Raw genomic sequence first — 15,822 nt, forward strand, 5'->3', positions numbered from 1 at the left:
TATTCTGTAAAACTATGTAGATTCAAGCAATGTAACCAGTCATCTTACAAATATATTTACAAAATTACTACAGTGCAATGTAGACAAACTTAACTTAGACAGTGTGTAAACAACTGTGCAACATTGCAACAGTCGAAAATAATGCACATAAGATCAGATAAAATTAACTTAAGAGGTACAAAGAGAAAATGTTGCTGTTGAGCGAAATATATACAGTACAAGTAAAGGTAACTTAGTATACAAATAGAAAGTAGAAAAATGCAGTTTATAAATAATACAAATAAGTTTGAAATGTAAATACTGCTTTTCTTTCTTAAGGGTATTGACACTTTGAGTTCCAATGATTGACCCGAGTGTCCAACATGGATCCACCATCTGTCTATTGAAGGACAAGTCTGTGTGTGTGTGGGTGTGTGTGTGTGTGTGGGGAGGGGGGGGTGTGTGTGTGTGGGGGGGTGTGTGTGTGGGGGTGTGTGTGTGGGAAGCCTTGCCAGTGTGTTTGGGAAGCAAGAGGACCGGCAGTCTGTCAGCCTAAGTTGTGATTGGTTGGAGGTGGAGTGATCATTGGTCATGGTTCTTCGGGGCTTGACCTCTGGGTCTTGGTCCTACGGCGGCAAGCCCCGGGGGAGCCTCCCCCGGTCGAGGTGCCCATAATGCCTGATTTCCACAGCACGAGCAACCGCTGGTATCGCCTGTACTCGCTAGCCTAGCCTCAGCCCTGCTGCTGGTATGATGATGCTTGGCGGGTCTCAGGTGTGACATCGGGCCTGTTGCTCTCTGCGTGGGCTGCCATGGCTTTCACGGGCATCTGGGGGGTGCAGGTGCGGATGGGGACCTCACTCAGCGCTCTCTGCATCGCTCTCTTCTCGTTCTGACTCTCCTCCTGGACAGCATATTGGACTTTAAGGCCCTGCGTCGTGCTGTCCAGCTGGCCCTGCACCTTGTCCCTCCCTTGCTTCACCTTTTTCTTCAGTTTGTCTGAAAACTTCTTAGCCGGTTTTTTGTCCAGCTGACTGGCCTCCTTCTTCCACGATGTGCTGATACATGCACGCATTTTCCACAAGCTAAGAAAAAAACCTTCAAAAGTTCAAATCAGCAACTTTTTAAAAAGTTCCAACTTGTTCCAACCCACTGAGAGATGAGCTCTCTACTACTGCTTGTTCCTCTTGGGACAGCTCAGGACTGGAATGAGATCTCAACTGGCACCATCATTATTTATACTCTCATGCAGTGCGACACTGTTCTGATTGGTCAGCCGCTGTGCTGTGCTGAGCCACCAATCAGAGTGCATCAATCGTTGCTACTTCCGGCAGTTGAACAATTAAAATATTTCAGGGGCCCTACCCAAAAGAAGAAGAAGGGGGTGGGGCCGTTTGTTCGCACATCACGGACACGGTGAGAGAGTTTTCTAGCTGCCTGGCAATGCTGATAAACCACCAGTGATTATATTACTTTAAGATGGTTAAAATGGTGTGTTTGGGGTATCTACAATAGCGACTCGAGATATCTAGAACATATTCCTGGAGTATTTTTCATCTCATTCCCAAAACCCAGGGTAAAACAATAAGAGGAATGGCTTCTTGGGTTTGGATTCATGTTCGCTAGCTACAGACTGTTGCTAGCTCGCTATGCTAACATGCAGGCCTGACCCGACCTAGACAAGCATATACTCCTGTTTTATCTGTTTTGGACCATGGAACCGCCTTGGGTGAGTACCCGGTATTTCCCCCCCCCCCTGAAGCTGTGTGAAGTGTACGTGTCAGTGTAGACTGTAGAAGCAGTGTAGTGTAACGTTATGTATTGTGCTTGTGGCAGGCAGCTAACTTTAGCTAGCTGACGCTAACGTTAGCTTTCTCTTCAGGGTCATCTGTTAACTAGTTAACAGACTGCAACCAAACAATGTCCTAATAGCGTAATGTTTTGAAAAAAACCTGACTGCATATTTGCGATCAAATAGCCTCAAATTAATTTTCCACGTCTTTATATCAGCGTCATGGTTGCATTAACTGCTAATGTTAATTGTGCCTGATTGCTTCCTAACATATATACTAACGTTAAATGGCACTGCTGTAAACGGCTGTCACAAATTTAGCTGGGTTTAGTCTAGTTAGTTTATTTATTTAGTTAGTTAATCTCAAGACAAAGACTGATCACACCAGATGCTCACAAGTCATGTTTTGCAAGTCCAACTCAACTCTCATGTCTTTGAGCTAGAGTCCACAAGTCAAGTCACAAGTCTTTGGTCATTTGCTGTATGCCATCCGGTCTGCTTAGAACCATTGATTGTATAGAACACTGCATAGCTAAAACTGAAACTAAAGAATTCAAAGCATGTACTGTATCACTAGATCCTTTATTAAAATACAGTATCGGCATATCAAAGTCGACTGCAAAGGGTATTCAGCCATGTTAAGTAATATGGCTGAATACCCTGTGTAGTCCACTTCGCTGGGAAATACTAGCAGATCGGAACGTCTCAAGTCCAAGTCCCCATCTCTGGATGACACTGATATGATATGATGATATTGTTTTTAATCTGAATAAACATATAATGTATTTTAAATAGGGAAACATTTACATATACCACGCGGCACCCGCTGAATATCGAACAAGACGTTTCTCTTTTTGTGAAATGCTTGCTCATGTGGAGAGAGAGACCCGAAAAGAGACTGAGACACACCGTGACAGCGAGACACACCAGGAGACAGCGAGACTCACCAGGAGAGAGAAAGACACACCGAGTCCGTGAGTTAGTGGGCACTGCATTTGCACATATAAACAACTAACTTGCTGGTAGGGTTAACGGCAGCTAATGTTGGTAGTGGTACCATGAGTATATGGCATGCATAGGCTCCCCATTTTTGTAGTCTGTAACTTTGCTGATGTAATGGAAGTCAGGTGCAAATAAATAAAACCTAAAAAACCTAAAACCTTGGAGAAAAATAAACACACTTGACAAAACGCACTTGGCTCTTAAAAAGGACCAGTGCACCCAGAAATTAAATGACTAGAAATCAGATAATCAGTGCACTGTAATTAGGCGACACTAGATAGAGTGGCTGAAAGCCGGCTGTAAGTTCACCTTATGTTGCCACGGCCACTTTTTCTCTTCCATGTCAGACGCAATTGTATTTGTTCTTCCGGTTCAGAGTTAGCCGGCCGGTAAACATCGATAAACTGTAAACTATGAATGAAGTTTGGCAACATTCAGCAGCTACACTGCGGCCAACTTCAGACATGCTCATAGCGTTACTGCTGCGAGGAGCCGATGGCTGTACCCGGTCGGCATTTAACGTTAGTTACAAAAGCACGTCGACAGTGTTTTCTCACTGCCAGTAGCCTCCAGTAGGGGTTGACAGATACTAGCTAGTCCGACCGGTCACACAGCCAGCGCTCCTTGCTGCTCGTTAAAAATGTCCAAATAAGCGTTATTCTGATAAACTGGTCACATATTTGGAATGTTACGTTGTCATCCGAAAACAGCTTTTTGGTAAGTCTAAAAATGATAAAGGTGGGAGTAATCTACTTCCGGGTCTAAAACGGACAGATGATTACAAAATGACGTTATGCGGAAGCATCCTTATGGGTAAATAATAAGGTGAATAGCTTGTTTGCAGGTGAGTCACATCAAGGGGCGAGACCATTGACCATTGGCTTGTCTGCAAACCATGTGATCATGCTGCGGGGCAACCAGTAGCAGGCTACATAGGAAAGCAAAAGGGCTGGGTATTGGCAAGGACCTCACGATACGATACATATCACGATACATGGGTCACGATACATTGCGATACAATACATATTGCGATATATTGCAATACTCGACATATTTTACTGAAAATTAAAAAAGAGAGCTGAAAATACAACACGCTGTGTACCACCCAGGTAGTGTAATACTATGTTCAGCACTTTATATTGATAACTTAGTGCACAAATTGAGTCAAAACTACCAAGTGTTGAGTGTGTTACTGAACGCACTGAAATAAAAAGTATTCTTATTGTGTCACTGAACAGACAGCTGTGCAAAAAAAATCGATATGACGATATATCACGATATTCTTTGGAGATATCGATACAGTATTGCGGGGGAAAATATCACAATATATTGCCGTATCTGATGAAGACTCTTTGAGTCGAAACGCCAACCAGAAATTAGCACTAATGGGGGATAAAAAATGCCCAGAGACCTTATTTGAAGCATCGCGCCAAAAACCCATTCAAAAATCCCATAGGCAGAAACAGTGACGAACCATGAAGTCCGGGACTTCCGCGTTCCGACTACAAAAATATGTCATCCCTGCGGCTCTCTATTGAAGCCACCATGAGGCTATACAGAGGGGTGGGGTCCTTTTAATGCGACAAATACACATCTTTTAGAATTTCACAATAAATAAATAAAACACACACACTGTTTTGGGAAAAGTTGAAGTCCAGTCCGGCCCCTGTCCCCAAGGACAGCACCTGGCCTCCGATCAGAAGGTAATTTAAAGGTTGTTAATACTTTTCCCACGTGTCCAATTGATTTCAACTTATGACAAAACCAGAATGACAAAATGATTTTCTGATAATAAAATGTTCTTTTATATAGAAATAATTGCAGTATACAGAGCAGAATCAAGTAATCAATAAACAATATGCATACCAACAAACAGAAATTTCTGGGTCCAGTTTCAAACTTCTTTCTCCCGTGGGCCACAACCAGAACCAGTTGTAGAGAGCAGAGATCAAAAGATGGAAAAAGCACCCTGTGTTCTCCTCTCAGTCTGGTTTTTAACCACTTCCCTGCTGGGAGGATCTTGGTATGTAGGCGTGCCTTCCTTAGCCGTCCCCCTCTCCTTGGTAGGCGTGTTTTTTCTTCCTCTGGGACCCTCATCATATGTCATGGCATTTTAGCAGAAGTACCCATGCACTAATAGTCATCTAATAACTTTCCTTTATAATAAAACAACTGTCAATACATTTGCTAATATTTACCAGCTTTGATACATTTAAATTCCATACACAGCGTTATACATAGCAAAAGCTTACAACATTGCAATAAAGATCCAATTGTCACAGAATCGGTGAGCAGACGGAAATCTCTCAACCATAGGGGTTAAGTAAAAACGCTGTCATGAGCTAATCTCACCCCATTTAGGCCCGTCTAGGTAAAACCCAATTTGGATCAGAAATCCACGGATGCAATCCAAATGGTTTCTTAATTTTTACAAGCAAGCAGTCAAGCATAGCAGTTTATTAAATAGCTGGATTTAAAATTAAAATGAAAAGAAAATAGCTATGAAATCCTTTCAACTGACCTGAAAAAGAAGTTTTTAATTATACATATATTTGGTTAATTCATAATCACAATTTTAATGTGTTCATTCCCCGAGACCAAAGCCTTGGCCCAATGAGATTCGAATCCTGGGGCCCTTCTTCTCACACCAAAGCCTTAAAATAAGTCCTCTCCTTCTCTGTGGGCATCGAGTTTATAATCCCAACTTTATTTCATAAAATATCAAATCCACTCAGTCAATCTGTAAGATATATAGTCACAATATGCATCAATGCACATACAATATAAAAAGTAATTAGTAAAAAATAAAACATCCTACAAATAAGCTGAATAATATTTTAATACAAGTTAAATGATAAATACTTGCAATTAAGTGAATATTATAAACGTAATATCAAAAAGCAACAAGAAGATTGAATAATGAGAAATAATAATCAAGCATCAAAGAAAAACATCACTCACTAGTTTCTTAAAAATATATATAGTACTGTGAACCTTCTCACAATGATTCTGCCTGCTGCGGGCACCTCGTCCTCGTGGAATGTCCCCCCACTTTTGTTAATGTTCTCGTAGCCATTTGTCTTAGAAAAACACCATAAACCTGTAATCTTTTCCAGACTTGTCCCCAAATTGACTGAGCAGAGACCATATATCCATTAAAGGTTAACAGACCATCCTTAGATAACAGTCTAAAAGGAGTCTTACTGATAACCAGAACCAAACCATCTGTTGAACCCATTAACTGACATCCTGGTGCAGTCAGTTGGATCATTAACCTCTCCATGGCCTTTCGTCCCCTTGCAGAGAGGAAGTCCTCCCCCCACTGTGACCTCCAATGAAGAAACATTTTATTTCTCAATTTGAAATGATGTTTTCTATCAACACACAGACACACACACACACACATACACACACACAAATGTATTATAATAAAATGTTTTATTAAATGCAAGTACATAATGAAATAATTATTTTTTAGGGCTTCCTTACCATACTGATTTTCCATTATATCCTTCGCTGCCTGCTACAACCAACGCTTTTCTGCGGTGGCCATATGCTAGGTTTCGACCTATGATAGATTTCTCTCCCCAATCTATGGTATTTTGATCAAACATTTCTCCATAGGCCCAGTTTGGACTCAACAGTAGGCAGATACTTCAGCATGGCGGCCCTACATGCTGATATGAAAATATGCAATTACAGAGATGATCTTGTCATTTGTTAATTCAAATATATCTTTAATTATGTTTAACTGTTCTGTTCTAGGTCATCGGAGGAGCTGCTGTGAGTGTGTGATTTAGATAACCTTCTTTCTTTCCTAGGGGACAAGAGGCCATGGAGAGGTTAAATGACCTAATTGCACCAGGTTGTCAGTTAATGGATTCAACAGATGGTTGAATGGTTCTGGCTAGCAGTAAAACTTCTCTTAGACTGTTATCTGAGGATGGTCTATTAACCTTTAATGGATATATGGTCTCTGCTCAGTCACGTTTGGAAAACAACACAGGGTTTATGGCGTCTCTCTAAGATAAATGGTTACAAGTGCATCCACAGAAGTGGGGAAACATTCCACCAGATGCCCCAGCAAGCAGAAGCTATGTGGAAAGGAAGCGTTTCTCTCATGCTTGACTATTGTTGCTTATTATTCAATATATATCTTACTGATTGACTGAGTGGTTTTGATATCTGATATGAAATAAAGATTAGACTATACATTCGATGTGCTGACTTTTTCCCCGAGGAGACAGGAACAGACGCAGCACAGAGCAGAGGAGAGGAACCATGATTTGAATCTCAGACGGCCCGGCTGGGAATGTTGGATGATTTGTAGAATATATATTGGTTGTCATATGAGAATAGAGTGTGTTTAGATCAGTCTGATGTTGTATTTCTGTGTTTTGAATAACTTCAAACTTGCATTACTTGCTACACAATAAGGGAGCTATATAATATCTAGATAAATAATAGCCTATTGTTATTATTGCAACCAAGTGGAAAATAAAGGTATAGTCAAATTAGTTGATAAGTGGTAATTGATAAGAGTTTTCTCATCCGGTTTAAACAGGGTGAGTTTTTCTCTGATTTGTTGAATTTAACTATAAGAAACTGTCCTCTTGCTCTTTTTTACACCTCCTAGAGGTGGTTTTCGACCAAGAGGATAGTAAGTTTGAGCTGTAGGAAAAATGGTTCCAGCTTCAGACTGATTAGCTGAATTTGATCTTATCCAGGATGTAGAATTAGTTTATATAGTCTAAAGTAATTATAAATAAAGTGCTTTAGGATTTCTAAATAGGTAAATAGCTAAATTAGCTGACCAAACCATAGGAGTTGAAAATAGGAATTTAAAGCAAATAAATTGACGGTTGCTTTGGTAGATAGGAAATAAAATAAGTGACCAGTATTCAGTGAAGGTTAGTACTGTGACCTCGATGCGGACCAAGAGGAGGAGGAGGAGAAAAACACGCCTGCCAAATAGGAGTGACAGAAGGGAGAGATCATATGACCAACCAATGACAGCCCAAGCAGTGAAGGATGTCCCCAGATGGAGGAGGAAACCTGCGGGGAGAGACCAGCCCACAAGAAGATGCAGTTTAAAAAGACACTACTTTAAACTACTTTAAAAGCACTTTAAAAGCACAGGCAAAAGATAAGGGAGGGGTCGGTTTGCAGGGGTCTTCTTTTGACCTGCTACATATTTTGCTGTGAGGGAAAGACCACTGGAAATCCACCTCTGAGATCTCTGAATGGGGTAATATAACTTGACCTGTCTTTGTACTTTATGCAAAATTCTCTATATAAAATAATGTTCTAAATATCAGAATTGCTTGTTGTATTGATTTTTCATATATCTGGAATAATTGGACACTGGAAAGGTATTAACATATGTCATACCTTCTGATGGGAGTGGGCTGTTTTTAATTAGGTTGAACGAGGTACAGAGAAACCCTTTCCATCACCTAGCCTTGTTTTAAATGAAATGTGAAACCTAACCTTCCAACCTAAACATAAAAATAAAATAAAAAGCAGCTGAAGCCTAATAAGGACTAACAGCCATCGTCGTGCTTAGCCTAAATTTGGACTAATATCGATGCAGTTTGGGGACACAGTACTGTGTTTTAGAAAATACAGTAGCTTGCTATTAGTCCCTGCTTTTAATGTTTAATTTAATGTTGAAACAGTGAATGTGCTCTTTTTCATGATCCAGCTTGACATGGATTCTTAGCATTTAAAAAAAGTTCAGGGAAGTTGTTGCATTCTAATTGTAAGGAACGTCTTGCTTTCTTATTTGTTGAATTTGTCATAGCCTTCAAGGATTGTTTTGTGTGGAACTCCCCCATTCTACTTGTATTGTAGTCTATAGGACTTGCATCAATCACTGGAAGGTACACAATATTGGTTGGTGGTGGAATTGGACCTCCATGGATAAGTGTGTTAAAACCAGTCCATCCAGGAAGGACTTTGTCATGGACTGCACTCTTCATCAGGAAGTATGCACCGTTTAATGTTTGTGCTGCTTTCCTGCTATTTTATAAATTACCTGGCTAACTGAGATCCTGCTTTCTGCAATACCTCCACCTGCTGGACTCTACCTTCCCTGACGTTCGAGTATATGTATATATAAAAAAAAAACTTTGGAAGCATTACTAGTACTGTTCATCAAATATTTCTCACCCCCTCCACCCCCCCCCCCCCATTAGATGAGGAAGCACACACTCAATCTACAAGAACAAAAGACAATATGCCACCAAAGGTTAGAGCTCTCAACTCAACCACAACAGAGGTCCGAGGTCACCTAAAGAGAGCACCACATCTCCTTCCACGCCAGTGCATAATATGCGGACGTGACACATTTTTCACTCAGACATGACCGGAAGAGGGTCAAGGAGCATCTTCAGTGATGTGAAACACTTACAGCTGGTGAGCTGCTTGAGCATCTTCAGTGATGTGAAACACTTACAGCTGGTGAGCTGCTTGAGGCAGTAGAGGCACGCAAGGATGAAAACCTGCTACTTCAAATACGTGGGAGGGATCTTGTTGCCTCAGAAGCTCTGTATCATTTCAGATGCCACAGAAATTACACTCAATTTCTGTACCAAAAAGACGAAGCTAACTGCACAGGGAACAGCCAGTTTCAGACTGGATACAATCATTTCTGTACAACACTGCCCTACAAATCCTAACCGCCCTAACTACGCTAACAATTACTTACTGCAGTTTTGCTGGGTTTTGGTTGGATTTCATGGTTACTGCCGTTTTTATACTCAGTTTTCTCTGAGATATAGAGCAAGGCTGAACTTAGACAATTTGTCACATGATAAAACAGATATCTAAAAGTTTAATTTCAGTAATAACTCAATTTTGGATTTGGCGGGCAGAACAGTGGTGGAGGAGACGTTATTGAGGAAACGGAAGGTGTTCAAGCTATCAAAGTTTAATGCCATGTTCAAGAAATGTGTCTTTGAAACAGAAGAAATGTACATCTCCTACAAATCTAGTTCCTTAAAAGTGAGATTACAAAGGTCATATCCTTTTCTGAAGTTTCAGAAGTTATCAAGACATGACTTTGTCTATGTTGAGGATTTGACACCACATGAAATGGTCCAAGATGAAGATGCCAGAGCTGGATCATCTTTGTCATCAGCATCGTCATCATCAGATGAAGATGACACGAGAACAATTGAAACTGATGAGACAAATGAGACAAGACTGTTGTTCCATGCAGTCATGACACTGAGAGATGCTATAGTGGACATTAACAACCCCTAAACTCACATGGCCACCAACAGCACAGCAATTTACAATGTCAGCTGCCTCAATCCTGATCCCAAATAAGCTCTTCAACTTCATGGCCTGGACTACAGCCATGACAACAGATCCTGCTACTGACAATGAAAGAGTGAATGTAGGCGAAGAGGAGACTGAGAAGATTGTATCAACTTGCCAGGATATGATGAAGCTCACAATGAAAGGGAGATGGCTCATGCCCAAACATTGAGCATTAGCCATGGCTGTTCGACAAATGACAGGTTCAGCTCAGCTGATAAATTTATTGAATGATCCAGAAGAAAACCTAACGATCTAATTTATTGAATGGTCTTGGATTAAATGTTCCTAATAGTTATTCATGTCACTGTTGGTGGGTGGATTTGAGTGTAGGCAGATTTTTGTTTTTGTTTTACGAACTAAAACAAGAGCCGTCTAAGAATGGAAATCACATTTTGAAAGGAAAGTATGATCAAATCAACAAGAAATTAAATTACATTCAGTATTAAAGTTCAGTTAAATTGCTTTTTGGTTTGTTGTTTGAGGATAAAACATTTTAGGATGAAATGTTGACATGATTAACGTTACTAGGTCATCTGCAGTTGTTGGTAATCTGTAATAAATGTTGACTCTTCCACTTGAATCTGTCTAGCCTGGTTAATTAGAAGATGCACATGGCCTACTCTAACACAGTCTTGGGTTATCTAAACATGTCCACTATGAGTCTACTAACGTTACAACCAAAGAGTTTAAAGTTAGGTTTGAACGTTATACAGTAGTTTAGAATTACACCAGGCTAGCTAACTAACGTTAGCTCTCTGGTAACAAAACACAGCCAGATCCTGTACAGAGCGCAGCATCTCAGCAGCTGTGTTTGGCCACAGCGTGAGTGGTTCCCTCTCCCTCTTCTATCTGACAGAGACACTGAGGAACCATACACAAATCCAAACCCAGGGTAGAGTAGCCTCTAGCCTGGGTAAACCCAGCCTCCACGTTACCTCCATGTACTATCAGTACGCCACAGACATATGGCTCTATCGTTGCATCGGCCTATAAACTGCGTTTAGTGCCAGGCGCAGCCCAGATTAGTGGGTGTGGACCAGCGCACTCGATATCTTGGTGTCGGCGCTACACGCGGCCTTAAGCATTATAACCACGCCTTTTAAGCGTAAAATTATGCTTTATTTATTATCTGCTCATTGGAGAAGTGCAGTAAACTAGTCCCCAGCTTGCCTTTTAAGCTCCAATTCCACGGAGCGATCCAGTCCGGCAGAGGGCTCTGACCCCCCCCCCCCCCCCCCCCTTTATCCCCTCTGTCTGTCTCCTATAGGCTATTATATTATTCTCAAACCAATCTAACTGCAGTTTAAATACTGCAAGCATGTAAATACGCGACACTATAGCAAGATCAAAGTGAAAAGAATGTTCTAAACGCATCAGCTAGAAAAATATAGCCTATCCCTATGAGATTAATTAGATTGGTGAAAGTTTGTCCAGAATGATATCGTTTTCTCTGCCCTGCTGCACAGGTAGGATGATGCACATAAATATAGCCTACATTATGTAAAGTCATTGCAGAAATGTGTTTTTATTGTAAAACTAAATGTGAAGTAGGGCCAATTTATTGGAGCAGACATCACAGTATAGCACATGACTATGAGTAGATGAGTAGAACCGCGTTACGCTGTCACTTATCTAAATCACGTTAAATCGACGAGGGATATATATAGGCCCAGGATGACATATATGTTTCACATAGGGTTGTGTTTGGATTTCGCGATTTTATTTTGTCCAATATTGAAATGTTCTACAATAGCATGTTATGGGGACATTACACATTATTTAGATATATTTCGATGTACCTTTCTATCTATTTAGGCTAATTTCGATGCATTGATTATCGAAATGGATTAGCCCAATGCATGCTGGGAGATTTCACATGTCTGGCTGTTGCAGGGAAGGCAGGCAGTGAATGTTTGCCCAGAATGATCTCGTTCCTTCACTGCACAGGTAGGATGATGCAATAGCCTCTGAATGTGGGCTCAAAACTGTCATGTTAGAAAAAACTGTCATGTTGTTAAAATATGTATGGTAGAACAACTTATTTTTTCTGAGAGAGAGAGAGAACCGGCAAACTTTTTTTCAAGCAGTCCATATTGTGCCTGTCAGACTGATGAGTAAAAGAGGGAGTGACACAGAGAGAAGGGACAGAGGAAAGGGCAGAGGAGCGCTCCGCGCAACCAGCGCACTGAATAGGCCTGGTTTTCAAAAGCGCAAAGCGCTAAATTTACGCCAGGTGGGAAGATATCATTAGGCCAGTATTTAAGGCCGAAACGCCCATTCTGGGACTGCGCCACGCCCAGTTCGCCTAAAGCGCATTTGGGAGCCTAAAGCCATGTTGATATCTTCCCGAGGCAGGCGCAAGGCACGTTTTTTTGCATGTAAGGCCAGTTTTTGCGCCGAAGGCCTGTGGGAGAATAGGGCCCACTGTCTGTGACGTCATGTTGAAGGCTGGGTTCACCCAGTCTAAGGGTTCAGTGAATGTGGAGTGGAAGGTGTGGAGGTGGATCAGTGTGTCATTGGCAACTGTATAGAAGGAGAGAGAGCCAGCAGGCCAGTCCAGATACACTGCTACTCTGTTAGAGATAGAGGAGGAGTGGGGACATGTGTTTCTGTATAAGTTATTGTGCAGGGCAAAGTAACTTTCACCAATGCAGATCAGACTTCAATGCTTTTCATTCATTCCAAGCACAGTCATCAGCCCTTCTTCTCCTACTGATTCCTCTGGAAGTCACTCCTATATCAATATATCAACCCTTCCTTCCCTCTCCACTGAATTTATGCTCGGAATGCAGTACAGCAGTTCTCAACCATAACTCACTGGTGGTACACGGGGCTCCCTCCCTCTCATAATTTCATATGATGATCATTTCTGAGGTGGTACTTGGTGTAAAAAGGTTGAGAACCACTGCAGTACAGCATTCTGAAACCAGGTCTCACTTATTCACCTTAAGTGGCCAAGATTAGCCTATCCACTATTTCTGTTATGGACACTGGCATTATAGCGTCTCAATGGTTTCCAAACTGGTTGGCCCAATTCTTACCGCCTAATCTTCAAGTCTAACTCACTAACCCACACATGGGCAAAATACGGCCCAATGGAATTGCAAAATATACATATATATATATATATATATATATATATATATATATATATATATATATATATATATATATATATATATATATATATATATTTTTTTACAGTGCACCTGAACGCAACATGCATGCAACATGCTGTTATAACATTTCAGTCTGGAATATGGAATAGGCTCTTTCAATAATCTTTATGACTAAAAGGCTAAAAGTAATCTCATGTGTAACAAATGACTGTTCTACAGTTATTTATTGGGGCCTGGGGCCAGGGCCGGACTTAAAGGAAAACAAAACGACCCCCAAAAACTCAATAAAAGGCAGAATTATGTTAATAAATCTCATCTGCTACAGCCATTGGATTTGTATCACTATTATATTAGGAGATTAACAAGAAATTACCAATCACAACAGGAGATAGGGTTAAAAATAGGGAGACTCCCACGAAAATCAGGAGTGTTGGCAGGTATAATCTCCAATTACTGGCCCTTCGCTTACTTGATGTAAGTCAGTATGGCCCTCAGGAAAAACATGTTGCCCAGCCCTGCACTAACCACTTCCCTAGGGGCTGCTAGTGCACTTATGGCGCCTCTTATGAAAAGTGACTTGAATTAACAGTGTGTTGTCAGGATGATTCTTCTGGTCAAAAATATACTTTTTCAACCAGGGTTAGTTTTAGATGACTAGAGATGGCACTTATATGTTTTCCAGTGACGACAAAGTTAATGTGACACCCCTATTATCCCCAAAATGTCACTGTGATCAATGAAAACCAGTGTTGTTCTCTAACCAAATTAACCATTAAGAAGCTTCATCTGGTGGACAGGCTAACGTACTCACTTAAACTTTTACATCACAGAGGAGAGTCATAACCAGCAATTAATTTTGCACTTGCTGTAATAAGGAAAGAAGGAAGTCAATTAAAGATCATAAATTGCTTTAATGGAAGAAATAGCAAGGCTTCAGCACAAAGTAATTTCAATACAATCTTATGCAACAACAATAATCAACATTTTAATCAATAACACAATACATTTCATTTCTTAATATCCCTTCAACCCCACCCTGTGGACTCCTTCTAGGTATCCCAGGGTTATTGGACCATGTAGAAGGCTACATATGCCAATATAAAACGTAACCCTCCATTGGTCTTTTTGGAAGGAAAACAGGTAGCTGGCACTACTTTCCAAACATGGCCGCCGACCTCTTTTCCTTCCAAAAAAAAACAGATTGGGCCCTATCGTTGCAATCGGCGTAGAAACTGCGTTTAAGGCCTAGCGCTAGGCCGCCTAGCGCAGTAAGTGGGTGTGGACCAGCGCACTCGCTATCTTGGTATCGGCGCTACACGCAGCCTCAACCATTATAACCACGCCTTTTAAGCGTAAAATTATGCATAGTCCGCTCATTGGAGAATTGCAGTAAAGAGTCACACGCTTGCCTTTTAAGCTCCAATTCCTGGACAAATCCGGTAAAACCAGACAAAGCCAAGCGCTCTGCCCCCCCCCTCCCTTCATCCAGTCTGTCTGTCTCCATATATAGGCTATTATTCCATATTATTATGCTTCTCAAACCAATCTAACTGCAGTTTAAATACTGCAAGCATGTAAATACCCTACACTATAGCAAGATCAAAGTGAAAAGAATGTTCTAAATGCATCAGCTAGAAAAATATAGCCTATTAGATTGGTGAAAGTTTGTCCAGAAAGATATCATTTTCCCTCGCCTGCTGCAGGAAGGATGATGCACATAAATATACCCTACATTATGTAAAGTCATTGCATAAATGTGTTTTTATTGTAAAACTAAATGTGAAGTAGGGCCAAGTTATTGGAGCGGACATCACAGTATAGCAGATGACAGTAGAAGCGCGTTCCGCTGTCACTTATCTAAATCACGTTAAATCGACAAGGGATATATATAGGCCCAGGAGGACATATATGTTTCACATAGGGTGGTGTTTTCATTTCGATGTTTTATTTGGTCCAATATTGAAATGTTCTACAATTGCAGGTTGTGTTACCATTACACATTATTTAGATCTACCTTTATATAGGTTTTCGGCTCATTTGGTTGCTATTTAGTAGCGAAATGGAGTACCACAATGCATGCTGGGACTTACAACTTATTTTTCCTATGGGAAGTGTGTTGTGTCTGTCTGAGCGAGGGAGTCAGAGAGAGAGAGTCGTATTGTGCCTGTCAGACTGAGGAGAGAGGGAGAGAGTGACACAGAGAAGGGTGACAGAGGGGAGCCAGAGGGGAGCACTCCACGCAACCAGCGCACTGAATAGGCCTGGTTTTCAAAAGCGCAAAGCGCTAAATTTACGCCAGGTGGGAAGATATCATTAGGCCGATATTTAACGCCGAAACGCCCATTCTCGCCCATTCAGAGACTGCGCCACGCCCATTCGGCCTAAAGCGCATTTGGCAGCGTAAAGCCATATTGATATCTTCCCCAGGCAGGCGCAAGGCACGTTTTTTTAGCGCCGAAGGCCTGTGGGAGAATAGGGGCCATTATGTGCATTTTGGATTAAGATTTCATCGTGTGGTGAGTACCCGAAGCACAACATGTATTTTGGCGCCGTGAGATGTGTGTTTTGGCAGATTTTTAACAGCATTAGCCTCCATTCTATGTC

At 41.2% G+C, this 15,822-nt stretch overlaps 1 protein-coding gene across 2 annotated transcripts in view; it reads right to left on the bottom strand.

The window, feature by feature from the left end:
• LOC310791806 (DELTA-stichotoxin-Hcr4b-like) overlaps positions 1-15,822 on the bottom strand; it is a 403,187-nt gene that overhangs the window by 173,980 nt on the left and 213,385 nt on the right. The window lies entirely within an intron of this gene.

Source organism: Poromitra crassiceps (genome assembly GCF_964638095.1).
Source record: "Poromitra crassiceps genome assembly, chromosome: 17".
Classification (NCBI taxonomy): Eukaryota; Metazoa; Chordata; class Actinopteri; order Beryciformes; family Melamphaidae; genus Poromitra; species Poromitra crassiceps.